This window comes from Mobula birostris, chromosome 18 (assembly GCF_030028105.1).
Source record: "Mobula birostris isolate sMobBir1 chromosome 18, sMobBir1.hap1, whole genome shotgun sequence".
In the NCBI taxonomy this organism is placed as follows: domain Eukaryota; kingdom Metazoa; phylum Chordata; class Chondrichthyes; order Myliobatiformes; family Myliobatidae; genus Mobula; species Mobula birostris.
Window position 1 is genome coordinate 37,566,120 of NC_092387.1, and position 14,246 is coordinate 37,580,365.

The window sequence follows — 14,246 nt, forward strand, 5'->3', positions numbered from 1 at the left end:
GAGCATGTCTGACATTGGCCTGAGGTGGAACGTACACTGCTAGAACTTCACCCTATTGTTCCACCACCTTAACAGGGATAGAGTTCCTTTTGTCTTCACCTACCAACCCATGAGCCTCTGTATCCAGTGCATCATTCTTCACAACTTCCACCATCCTCAATGGGATCCTACCACCAATTGCATCTTCACCTACCCCGCCCAGCCAACTCTCCACTTTCCACAGGAATCGTTCCCTCCATGATCCCATTGTCCATTCGTCCCTACCCACTTGCTTCTCTCCTGGCACATACTGCTGAAAATGACAGGAATGCTACACCTGCCATTTACCTCCATTCAAGGCCCCAAACAGTCCTTCCATGTGAGACAACATTTCACCTATGAATGTGTTGGGTGCTCCTGATGTGGCCTCTTCTACATTGGTGAGACCCAAAGTAATCTCTGGAACAGCTTTGTCAAACTCCTCCGCTCAATCTGCCAAAAGTGGGTGGCCAACCATTTTAATTCCTATTCCTATTCCCATTCCGACATGTTGGTCCATGGCCTCCTCTTTCGCCACAATGAGGCCACTCTGAAAATGGAGGAGCAACACTGATACCTAGGTAGCCTCAAACTGATGGCATGAAAATGAAAATTTTTAACCTTCGGGAAAAAAATTCTTCTTCTCCAGTCCTTTACCTTATCTACATATCTGGCTTCACCTGTCACCTTCTCAGCTAATCCTTGATCCCCTTTCCCCAACTTTTATTCTGGCATCTTCCCCCTTCCTTTCCAGTCCTGCATAAAGGCCTTGGCCAGAGACAGACTGTTTATTCATTTCTGTAGATGCAGTCTGACCTGCTGAGTCCCTCTAGCATTTTGTGTGTGTTTCTCCTGCTGTGATATCCCAAGACTTTGAAGGGTTTATTTTCAACAACTGCAACTACCTTCCTTTGTGTTTTTCCCTTTTTTTTAAAAACTGATCAGTTTTAACAGGGCCTCTGAATAACACACTTGGTTAAATGCTCTCTTGATGTCAGTGAAGGCAGCTCATGCTTCATCTTTGGAATTCAGTTCTTTAGTCCAAATTTAGTGTGTCATAATGAGTTCCATGTCGGAGCAGACTGAGCAAAAGCCAAACTGAGCACTGGCAAACAGATTATTGGTCAATGTTGTAATACACTGTCAGTGATAGCTTCTATAACTTTGCAGAAGATTGAGAACAGTAATTGAGCTGTACAAACTGTGAAAAGAAAAAAAAGACAAATAAAACCTTTTATACCGTGCCTTTCACAACGTCAAGTGTTTTATAGCCAACTAAACAAATTTACAAATATAGTTATTGAAATGTTGGTTATTGTACACTTTGTAATGTGACATTTTGACCAATTTGTGTACACCAAGTTGCTATAAATTCCACTGAAATGAAAGATCAGAACCGTTTTAAGTGTTGATAAGAATATAAGTACAGTGAGAACTGGTGTGCATGTGGGTATGGCTATTTACCCCCATTGGTTTTGCTGAGATAGATGGTCACAGCCAATTTAATAAAGTAAGATATATTGAGCATTGGCTTGCATCTCATCTGGAAGTTGGAATCTCTGATGTGGTTATTGCTCCTTGCTGCTGCTTAGCTTAGATCTCTGGAGAGGGTCTTGACTCCAAAAGCACAAGCCCCATAAGAGCTAGTGCTAGATTCAGGGATAGTGCCAGGATGAATCCCTTCTCTTTACTAAATTTTCTGACTGAACTCTCTCCATGAATCTTGGCTTAGGAGTTATTTATAGTCCCTTCAAGCAAGCTTTGGCTCTATCAGAACCAAACTTGATTTGTGTAATTTTCATTTAGGTTTATTTTTCTAAAGTGGATAATAAATGGTGATTGATCAGAACTTTAATACTCCTATTAAATGAGTGTCATGGTAGTGTAGCAGTTAGTGCAACACTGTTACAGCTTGAAGTGTCAGAGTTCAGAGTTCATTCCTGGCATCCTCTGCACGTCCTCCCCGTGGAATGCGTGGTTTTTCAACAGGAGCCCTGGATTCCTCCCACAGTCCAAAGATGTGCCGGGTCGGTTAATCATTGTAAATTGTCCCATGATTAGGTTACAGTTAAATCAGGGGTTGTCGGAAGTCGCTGGATGGCGTGCTCAATGGGACGGAAGGACCTATTCTGCACTACATCTCTAAATAAATCAAATAAATAAACAAATGATATTCTAATGTCATTTTGTGCACTCAAGTTGTTTATCTGAAAACCAGCAATTAGTCTGGAAACCTCAGTTCTTTTTGTGGTCTATTACTATACTCCTACTTGGTTATCAAAGATGCCTGTTTTGTAATGACTGTAAGGAAAGCTATGAAGAATGTTAGCTGATTTAGAATTAACAGAATTAAACTTGACCATCTCTCATACACTGACAAATGCTCTGTGAAGGCAGATAATCATCTTTGATCCAGGGCTCGGCCTAAGGAAAAGAAGCGATGCATTGAAGAAGTAGTAACTGTGAAGAAGTCACTCTTATAGTTCGTTAGCTTTTTACTGATTGGGTTCATACTGGTAGCAATTAGTTCTTCACATAATGTTCCTTCTGAAGGAGGTTCTTGAAAAACCCAGGAATAAAAAGTTTTAAGTTGACTTCTTTGGGAATCTTTTATCAATGTTAAACTGATTAATCAGTAGAAAACACAAAAAAATTAATGTTGAGATGTAGATAGTCATAGACAGTTTGGTAATAAAGGTGAAACAGTTGGTCTTGCTAATAATATCCCTCACTCTTTATCCCGGGATCTGGTTCACTGACAGTTTAACCTTTCAGTGTTAGAGTTACGAGCTGTAGGTCGGTGAAAGCCTGTTGCTATTTTACACATTTTACTTATCATTTGCGTCTCAATTGATTTCTGAAATATCAGAGAAACCTGACAACAAACTGGTTCCGGATGGTTGAAGCCCACAAGGGATAACTTTAAATGTTTTTTTTTCCTCTCTATTTCCCTGTGGATCTGCTGGATGAAGGATATTTTTCTAAGGGCTCTACAAAATATCTAAGAGTCCATGTTGGCAGTTCCTGTTGTTGAAATAGTTTTCTCCTGTTTACTAGCCATTGAACCCAATTCAATCCATTTTGGCTACATGTGGATGCACCAACCATTGTCCCATCCCTTTCTGCCTCAACATACCCACGCAGCTCCTGAATTATAGAAAAGTATTGGGAAGGGCATCAGATTGCGGTTAGGTTAAAAAGTAAAGATATTGGATGAGAACAGAATCAAACTCAGTTCTCCTCTCCTTCAAACTTCTTTGCCATTGAAGAGCTTGAACTCACTATAGCGCATAGAAATAGTGTTGCGGTCTCCCATGGAAAATCTCAGTGGTAATTGGAAGGTCAGGAGAAGTTGGCATGAAAGGTAGGATGGAGGGTTGTGAAAAGTGGCTGCAAATGGAAGTTTTTCTAGGTACTGTATTTCAGTAAAACAATGAAGTAGATTCCTGTAAACTGTGGTCCTTCAAATACAAGGAATTCCATCTTGGAAGGTTATTCTGAATCAGTATCATGGCAGTTTTCCAGTTAGTCAATTAAAACGAAGGCATGTTTTTCAGTTATTAAATTATGTATAATTTTATTGAACGGAGACCTTGCTATTTTGTTTTCCTTCTGGCTGTTTTCATTGTCTATATTTACAGTTTATTTTTACCTGGTATAATGTCCTTCCTTTAATGAGTTTTGATAGACCCTTGTGAACTCAGAGTTATTAGAACCTTTCTAGCTCTACATTTCTCTTCCCTCACCAACTACAAGACAACATCACCTGCCTGTGCTGGTGATGCCTTCCTCCCAGATGCACTGAACAACTTCTATGCTCATTTTGAGGTGGAAAATGATGTGGCGGCGAGGAAGACCACCCTCTCCTTCAAATGACCAGGTGTTGTGTCTCACCGTGGCCGATATGAGGAGAACCCTGTGCAGGGTCAACCCACAGAAGGCTGCTGGCAGACAATATTCCTGGCAGAGTGCTTAGAGGATGTGCAGACCAGCTAGCAGAGATTCTCACTGACATCTTCAACATCTCCCTGAGCAGTGCTATCGTTCCCACGTGCTTCAAGGCCACCACTATCGTCCCCGTGCCAAAGAAGTCTTCAGTGTCCTGCCTCAATGACTACCGTCCCATTGCACTCACATCCATCATCATGAGGTGTTTCGAGAGGCTCGTAATGAGGCACATCAAGACCCTGCTGTCCTCCTCACTGGACCCCCTGCAGTTCGCGTACTGTCCTAACCATTCAACAGACGACGCCATTGCCACTACCCTCCACCTGGCCCTAACCCACCTGGACAAAAAAGACACGTACGTTCGAATGCTGTTCATAGACTTCAGTTCAGCATTCAACACAATCATTCCTCAGAAACTGATTGGAAAGTTGAGCCTACTGGGTCTGAACACCTCCCTCTGCAACTGGATCCTAGACTTCCTGACTGGGAGACCTCAGTCAGTCCGGATCCGAAGCAGCATCTCCAACACCATCACACTGAGCACGGGGGCCCCCCAGGGCTGTGTGCTCAGTCCACTGCTGTTCACTCTGCTGACCCACGACTGTGCTGCAACGCACAGCTCGAACCACATCATCAAGTTCGCTGATGACACGACCGTGGTGGTCTCATCAGCAAGAAGGATGAGTCAGCATACAGAGAGGAGATGCAGCGGCTAACAGACTGGTGCAGAGCCAACAACCTGTCTCTGAATGTCAACAAAACAAAAGAGATGGTTGTTGACTTCAGGAGGACACGGAGCGACCACTCTCCACTGAACATCGACGACTCCTCCATAGAGATTGTTAAGAGCACCAAATTTCTTGGTGTTCACCTGGCGGAGAATCTCACCTGGTCCCTCAACACCAGCTCCATAGCAAAGGAAGCCCAGCAGCGCCTCTACTTTCTGCAAAGGCTGAGAGAAGTCCATCTCCCACCCCATTCTCACCCCATTCTACAGAGGATGTACTGAGAGCATCCTGAGCAGCTGCATCACTGTCTGGTTTGGAAATTGCAGCATCTCGAATCACAAGACCCTGCAGCGGATAGTGAGGTCAGCTGAGAAGATCATCGGGGTCTCTCTTCCCGCCATTACAGATATTTACACTGCACACTGCATCCACAAAGCAAACTCTATTATGAAGGACCCCATGCACCCCTCATATAAACTCTTCTCTCTCCTGCCTTCTGGCAAAAGGTACCGACGCATTCGGGCTCTCATGACCGGACTATGTAACAGTTTCTTCCCCCAAGCCATCAGACTCCTCAATACCCAGAGCCTGGACTGACACCAACCTACTGCCCTCTGCTGTGCATATTGTCTTGTTTATTATTTATTGTGATGCCTGCACTGTTTTGTGCACTTTATGCAGTCCTAGGTAGGTCAGTAGTCTAGTGTAGTTTTTGTGTTGTTTTATGTAGTTCAGTGTAGTTTTTGTATTGTTTCATGTAGCACCATGGTGCTGAAAAACGTTGTCTCATTTTTAATGTGTACTGTACCAGCAGTTATGGTTGAAATGACAATAAAAGGTGACTTGACTTGATCTAAGAAAGGAAAAGACGTATCTTTTGTTGTACCCGGATACAATGAATAATAGAAGTGTACCTGTTCATGCTGGTTGCAGTGAATATCACAGGGCTGAGAGTTAATTCCACCCCTGTTACACTTGAGACATTGGTCACTGTATGTTTTCATGTACGTGTGAAAAATAAATCCGAATCTGAATTCCTGACTCGAGCTGCCTCCCTTCTTCCCAACAGGTTCACAATCTCAACCAATGGCCATACAAACAGACCCCGACCATCATCATCCTTCCAGCCTACGATCACAACACAATCCTCATCCAAAACTTTTCAGGTCTTCCTGAGCCTTCAGTCTTGATCAGCCCTTTGTTCTGCCTTCGTTGTTCACTGATTTAGTTCCAGAATCACTGGGACTTCCCAACAGTCGTAGCTGGTCACACATTTTGAACTACAAACAATTCAGTGCCTTCAGGGTCCTACAGAGGTCCAAAGGACTTCAATGCTATTCAATATTACGACGACGGGTTTGTGACCTAAATTATTGTTGGCTCCTTGCCTTATAATTTTCCCATCATGGCATTGTGCAGGATCTGGACTCTTGTTGTTTAGGGCTAAACTGTGCAGTGCCAAATAAAACAACTTAATAGCTTAATTCAGGAAAAGAGGAGAAGAATTTACTAGTAGTCTGGACTCGATCTAGATTCTAATACTGTTCATATTTGTACTTGTATATTTTTTGAAGGGAAGAGATACACAAACTTCAATTTTAATTAAAATGAAAATGATAAAAATACTTAACATGTCAGACAGCATCTAAGATGAGAACAGAGTTATCTTTTCAGATTAATCCTCCTTCAGCATCAGTTGTGTTTTTTTTCTCTTTTCAACTACTTTCTGTTGGAAATGTTAACAAGTTTCTTCAGTCAGCTGCACACAAATGTAGTATGTGGTTTATTGTGAGGGCTGATATTTCAACATCATAAGTGACACTGTTCAATAAAAAATTGCTTGGCTTTGATAATTTGATACTCTGGCTCAAGTGCTGGAATACTAGCTGTGATCAATGTGGCAATTAAAATATCCCCAGACCAACTTGGAGTATATATCAATTGGAGAAGTTTCCATTTCATCCCCTTGTAGTGTGTATGTAATCTCAGGAATGTTTCTCCAATTGTGTACAAGGTACCAGGTCTGCTACCATCATTCCTTCAATCCATGGCAGTAGATCTCACTGAAACAGAATTGGACTGATTGCTTCAGGAATTTCCCATTAACAGCAAAGTGAAAGCCCTTCTCTCTGACCTTCGGAACACCCCACAAAGATCTAGTGATATCTTTGGCAAGAACTTTACCTTTCCGTATGGTGGCTGTAGTTGATGTGATGCCGTCAAGCTGGCAGTGAGAAGCAAGGATCAATGTTATATTGCCTTTTTGGTTATTATAGAGAGCACTGAGTTAATTCAAAGGAGCACATAGAAATAAAGAAGAAGCTGGTATTACAAATTATTCTTTTTAATTTATTACATTAGTCAAGTAAGGAATTTGCAATACATATAATAAATTAGATATTTTAAAGCCAGATTAATTGCTAAACATTAATAGTGGCTTGGCATGTTACTTAAACCTTATGGGATTGAGTATAAGGTTTACAGGATATTGTTATGGTTTTCTGGGTCATTAACAACAAATAAGGATTTCTATCTTAAAATATACAAGTGATTACCTGTAATTTGTTTTCTTAACTGAGGCTGAGAGAACTTGCACTCTGTGGCCACTTTATTAGGTACACTTGTACATCTGCTCATTAATACAAATATGTGATCAGTCCATCCTGTGGCTGCAAGTCAGTGCATAAAAGCATGCAGACATGGTCAAGAGGTTCAGTTGTTGTTCAGACCAAACATCAGAATGGGGAAGGAATGTGGTCTAATTGCAATGACTGTTGGTGCCAGACTGAGTGGTTTGATTATCTCAGAAACTGCTGATCTCCTGGGATTTTCAAGCACAACAGTCTCTAGAGTTTACAGAGAATGGTGTAAAATAAGTTAAAAATATCCTGTGAGGGGAAAAACAGTTTGTTAATGAGAAAGGTCAGAGGAGAATAGCCAGATTAGTTCAAGCTGACAGTAACTCAAATAGTGGTGCATTATAACATTGGTGTATGGAAGAGCATCTCTGAATGCACAGCTCAGCAAAGCTTGAAGTTGATGGACTACAGCAGCAGGACACCACAAACACACAGTCCATGGTACTTTGTTAGGCACAGGAGCTATCTGATAAGTGCCCAATGAGTGTGTATTCATGTGAACAATGCAATGTGTAAGATGCAGGTGTCCCCCGCTTTTCCAACGTTCACTTTATGAAACCTCACTGTTATGAAAGACCTACAATAGTTACCTGTTTTCACTAACAGAAGGTGTTTTCACTGTTACGAAAAAAGGCAGCGCGCAATAAAAGGCCTCGAGCAGCCGCTCCTCCCCTGGATTCGGAACTGTATTCTCGCCGGCATAGCTTAAACACGTGCCTGTGTGCAGCCGTTAGCAAGATGAGTTCTAAGGTATCGGAAAAGCCTAAAAGAGCTCGTAAGGGTGTTACATTTAGCGTAAAACTAGACATAATTAAGCGTTTTGATTGTGGTGAACGAAGCAAGGACAAAGTGAGTTTGGCTTGTGGAAGTTGACGAAGATGATGTTGAAGAGGTTTTGGCATCCCATGAGCAAGAACTGATAGATGAAGAGCTGATGCAATTGAAAGAGGAAAGAATAACAATCGAAACCGAATGCAGTAGTGAACGGACTGAATGTGAAGTCATCCAGGAACTGAACGTGAAGCAACTGTGTGAGATGTTCGCTGCATTGATAAAGTAGGACTTTAATTTTGAAAGGGTACGTCGGTTTAGGGCATATTTGCAAGATGGTTTGAGTGCTTACAAAGAACTATATGATAGAAAAATGCGCGAGGCTAGCAGTCAAGCATACTGTTGTTTTTCAAGCCTTCCACATCAGCCACAGCAGACGACGAACCTTGACCTTCGACATCAAGGCAGGCAGACATTGAAGAAGATGACCTGCCTGCCCTGATGGAAACAGATGACACCTCAGTGTCCCACCACCCCAACCCCCGGGCCGTGGACAGATATCGATTTGCGGAGAATGCAGCAGTAGCCGGGATGCACCCAGCACATCTTTAAGAAAAAAAGCCAAAATAAACAAGCTAATTAATTAGGTGCCACCTGGCACGTAATTGTCGGCCCAGATCAGAGGCGATTGCCGATTACAACATTCCAGCTTACGAACTGTTTCATAGGAACGCGCTACCTTGGATAGCGGGGGAAACCTGTATTCAGTTTCCTTTCCACCCCTGCAATTTACTTTTATTCATCAAGTTCCTACCTAGTGCAACCCTGTAGCTTCAGCACAGGGTGGAGGCGAGCAGGGTGATGAGGAGGCTACCTAGATCATGGCCAACACGCTGTTCAGAGTTGCCCCCTGAGGTTTACAGTTTATGGTGACTGTCTATTTGTGTCTGCAGTAGGTAAACTTAGTATTTAGGACACTCATCCTGGTTGAGCAGAGGCACCATGTGGCAATGGGAAGAGCTTTGATGAGAGTCCAATTGACTGGCTCTAATCACCATCTGCTTTCCAGAGCCTTTATTCAATTCCTTCCTGGAAAGAGTACCAAAGCATTTACTGCAGGTTAGCAAAGCATTGACATGGTTAAATAACTGTCATTCTATGCAAGCTTAACCTTTTAGTGTGCAAGTCTATCACGAAGCCCTGGATAAAAGATCTGATTGTTGTATTTGTTCCTTTGTGATGGTGGCTATTCTCAGTACCTTTCTGAAGACCATTTTCAGAAAGATATCACAATATACCCAATACTTGAGGCCAATGAGTGATGATTTGAGGGTGGCAAATGTTATTCCTTTAATCAAGAAAGTAAGTAAGGATAACGCAGAGAATTTTAGATCAGTGAGTCTTACTTAAGTGGTGGGCAAATTACTTTGGAGAAAGTTCTTAGAGACTAGATTTACGAGCAGCATAGTCTGATTAAGGATAGTGAGCATGGCTAAGTGAGGGGCAGTTCATACCTCACAAGCCTGATTGAATTCTTTGAGGATGTGACAAAGCACGTTAATGAAGGAAGAGCAGTGAATGTGGGGTATATGGATTTTAGTAAGGTATTTGATATGGTTCCCTGTGGCAGGCACATTTAGAAAGTCAGGAGGCCTGGGATCCAGGGGAACTTGGCTGTGTGGATTCAGAATTGGCTCGACCATAGAAGGCAGAGAGCGATTTTAGATGGAGCATATTCTGCTTGGAGGCTGGTGACCAGTGGTGTTCTGCAGGGATGTGTTCTGGTACCGCTGATCTTAATGATTTTTATAAATTAGGAAGTGAAAGGGTGAGTTAGCAAGTTTGCAGATGACGCTAAGGTTGGTGGAGTAGTGGATAGTGTAGAGGATTGTTGTAGGTTTCAATGGTATACAGACAGGATGCAGAGCTGGGTTGAGAAGTAGCAGATGGAGTTGAACCTGAAGACGTGCAAAGTGATTCACTTTGGAAGATCAAATTTGAAGACAGAATACAGGGTTTATGGCATAATTCTTGGCAGTATGCAGGAACAGAGGGATCCTGGGATCTACATCCATAGATCCCTCCAAGTTGCCATGCAAGTTGATAGAGTGGCAAAGAAGGCGTATGTTGTGTTGGCCTCATTAGGTGGAGGATCGAGTTCAAGAGCCGTGAGGTAATTTTGCAGCTCTATAAAACCCTGGCTAGACCACACTTGGAATATTGTGGTCAGTTCCAGTCACCTCATAGCAAGGATGTAGAAGCTTTAAAGAGGGTGCAGAGGAAATATACCAGGATGCTATCTGGATTAGAAAGCATGTCTTATGAGGGTAGATTGTGCGAGCTAGGGCTCTTCTCTTTGGAGTGAAGGAGGATGAGAGATGACTAGATAGAGGTGTTCAAGATGGTAAGAGGCTTAGGTCGAATGGATAGCCAGAGAGTTTTTCTCAGGGTGGTAATGGCTAATACAAGGGGTGTGTAATTTTAAGGAGATTACCGTCGTTCACTTGTCTTTTCTTTCCTATTTATGGGAAAAGTAAAGCCATGGCAAGCCCTTCGGTAATTATGTCACCAACATCTGCACAGGAGACAATCCTGAGATAGGGATTTCATATCTGCATGTTGACAGAATTGTCTCATCTAGAGATCTTGCTTCCAACATGGTTACCTGGGCTAGATAGAGATGTGATTGTATGGATGATCAAACACATTCTTACATTTAAAGTTCCAATTATTTCTTTACTCTCTCACTGGGCCTAAGCTCATGTCACAAGAACTGCAATAGGAAGAATACAATAATGGTTACAGTAACCTTCTGAGGAAGTTACTCCTTCTGATGCACTGTCACAGATTCATGCCTTCAGCTACTCACCTCTGTGTAGCCAATGAGATGGACAATTAGTTGGCACACTGTCTCATGCCACAAATGACAGTAGTAAATAATGGATCTAGAGATACAACTGAAAGGTGTGTGCTTCTGAGGACACTGGAGCATCCAAACTCTACTCAGATGGATGCAGGCCCTGTTTCTTCAACCATTTGAAAGAGGGGAGATTGTGGAACAACAGTGAAGAGAATATAAGGTGCTGCCAGATGTCTCAGATGCACTGCGTTAATGCTGAGACTGGATGTGTCTAGAACACTGCAGCATAGTACAGGCCCTTTGGCCCACGATGTTGTGCTGGCCTTTTAACCTACTCTGAGATAAATCAAACCCTTCCCTCCTACATATCATTCATGTGCCTATCTAAGAGTTTCTTAAATGCCCTTAATATATCTGCCTCTACCACCACCCATGGGGGAGTGTTCCACATCATCAGCTCTCTCTGTGTGAAGGACTTACCCCTGATGTAATGAGATTAATAAACTGGGTGCAGCATTAAATCGAGATACAATGGACCAGATTCTTGCCCCATCAACCAGGTATTCTTATTGGCAATTGCAGGCTTCTTTCTCGCATCAACAATATGGGATGCAGTGAGGCATTTTAGGCACATATGCTTTCATGTTCCTTCTCCTTTACAGTGAATATAACTCCAGAGGATAACTTGCCTTATGATTTCAAAATACTTTTAAATCTGGTAAAATTTGTGTCATCATCATCATACACATACTTCACCATTGGCTTGGAGATCCAGAACACATTTTGGAGAATGGTTGAAGTAAATCCACTACATTAATTGCATTGTGCAAGAAATTGGGTCTTCTGCCTGCTGGTGAAATTCACCTCCTCCCAATTTATTGGGAAGTTACACTCCCCCTTCCCCCTTCCCCCACCTAATATTAGCCTGTTATTTGTTTTTACTTTGATTGATTCTGCACTTAAATTGATTATGTTTTTCTTACTAGTCAATACTGGACTGTTTATTGTTCCAACCTATCTGTGTTTCCAATGAAGGTACTACCTTCCCCCATCCCTATGGCTTTTTCCATGTTCATCACTTTACCTCGTGATAAAATTGGTCCTTTCCCGTTTCTTCTTGGTGCACAAACTTTAATAAAACATTTGCTGTAGTCAAAAATGAATGGACAAGGGGTGAGGTATTTTCTCTCAGCATGTATCCACATTTCTAAAATATGCTACATTAGTCACTGTTGGCACAATTCTGCTCATGCAGGTAAGAAGTAGAATATTTTCTCTCCAGCTTCAGGAATAGATCCAACTCCGACTCTGATGCTTGCTTGTCTATGTACTCCAACCTCAATCATAATGTGCATTGAGTTATTCCATTTCCTGCCAGAAACAACAATAGCTCTTATAAAGTAGTAAATTCATTTTACATAATAATAATGTGATCTTATAATGACATGCTGTGGCTAAATAACGGTGCCAAAGTTTGTTAAATAGTTTATAAATGAAAGCCAAGTTTTTTTAAAATGCAAGGGTAATTTTAGCAATATCTGCTTTTGATGATATTCTGAACTTACTGAGTTTCATTTATAGATGTGGTTAATTGAAAGTCAAATATTAAATGGCATTAGCGTTTTCAGGTCCCCACCAGGACATAAGAACATAAGAATTAGGAGCAGGAGTTGGCCATCTGACCCATCAAGCCTGCTCAGCTATTCAATAAGATCGCGGCTGATATGGCTGTGAGCTCAGCTCCACCTACATGCCTTTCGTCCATTGCCCTTAATTCCCCTGCTATGTAAAAATCTATTTAACTGTGTCTTAAATATATTTAATAAGGAAGCCTCTACTGTTTTCCTGGTCTAAGAATTCCACAGATTCATTACTCTCTGGGAAAAGCAGTCTCTCCACATCTCCATCAGAAATGTATTCATGTGAGTCTTGAGGCTATGGCTCCTAGTTGTAGTCTCACTTACCAGTGGAAACAATTTTTCTGCCTCTATCTTACCTATCCCTTTCATAATTTTATATCTTTCTCATTCTTCTGAATTCCAGCGAGTATAGTCCCAGGTGACTCTATCTCTCCTTATAGTTTAACCCCCTCATCTCCGGAATCAAGCTGGTGAACCGCCTCTGCACCGCTTCCAAAGCAATTTTGTCTTTTCTCAAGAAAGGAGACCCTTACTACATGCAGTACTCCAGATGAGATCTCACCAGTACCCTATACATTTGCAGTATAACCTCCATGGTCTTAAATTTAATCCTTCTAGCAGCATTCTTTTTGCCTTCTTGATGACCACTAGCAGCTACAAGCTAAACTTTTACGATTTATGCACAGGCACTCTCAAGACCTTCTGCAAAACAGCATGCTATAGTCTTTCACGATTTAAGTAATAATCTGATCTTCTACATTTCCTTCCAAAGAAAACGACTGTGCTTTTACCAACGTTGTACTCTATTTGTCAGACCCTTGTGCTGTTACTAATCTATCTAAATGTCTGTGCATTTTCTGCACAATCTGCTTTTTAGTGTCACCAGCAAACTTTGATACTCCACACATGGTCTCCTTTCTAATTGGTTAATGTATACCATGAGCTGTTGTGAGCCCAGCACTGACCCCTGCAGCACTCTGCTCCCCACTGACTGCCAACCAGAGAAACACCCATTTATCCCAACTCTCTGCCTTCTATTGGTTAACCAATCTTCTATCTACACTAATGGATTACCCATAATTTCATTCATCCTTATGGTTAAATCTTTTATGCGGCACCTTATCGAATGCCTTCTAGAAATCCAAGTCTACAACATTCACCCATTGTCCTCTGTCCACTGGGCTCATTATATCCTCAAGGAACTCCAGTAAGTTTATCAGAGAGGACCTGACCTTCGTGAATCCCAGCTGGGTCTGCCTGATGGAACCACTTCTATCTAGATGTCTTGCTAATTCTTCCTTCAAAATAGCTTCAATCATTTTCCCAATCATAAATGTTAAGCTAACTGGCTTTTATCTACATCCTTTTTAAAATGGTGGCATGACATCTGTTATCTTCCAATCTGCTGGGACCTGCCCAGAGTTGAGAGAATTTTGGTAAGTTATCACAAACAGTGTAGCTTCTGTGATTTCTTTCAGTACACTGTGATGCATCCCATCAGGATCAGGGGATTTGTCTACCTTTACGACCCCTAGTTTGTTCATCACCACCTCCTTAGTGACAGTAATAGTATCTAAATTCTCACCATCACATCCATAACATCTCTCTTTGGCACATTAGACATGTCCTCCTCCATGAAAAC

At 41.9% G+C, this 14,246-nt stretch overlaps 1 protein-coding gene and 1 long non-coding RNA gene across 6 annotated transcripts in view; one reads left to right on the plus strand and one right to left on the minus strand.

Annotated features, from left to right (window-relative positions):
• The window catches only part of LOC140212061 (paladin-like), a 288,234-nt gene that overhangs the window by 206,941 nt on the left and 67,047 nt on the right, over positions 1-14,246 (plus strand). The window lies entirely within an intron of this gene.
• The window catches only part of LOC140212062 (uncharacterized), a 112,950-nt gene continuing 105,838 nt past the window's right edge, over positions 7,135-14,246 (minus strand). For both annotated transcript variants that reach the window (XR_011889633.1, XR_011889634.1), the window contains one exon: positions 7,135-12,335. This is a non-coding gene — a long non-coding RNA (uncharacterized lncRNA). The remainder of the gene's footprint in view (positions 12,336-14,246) is intronic.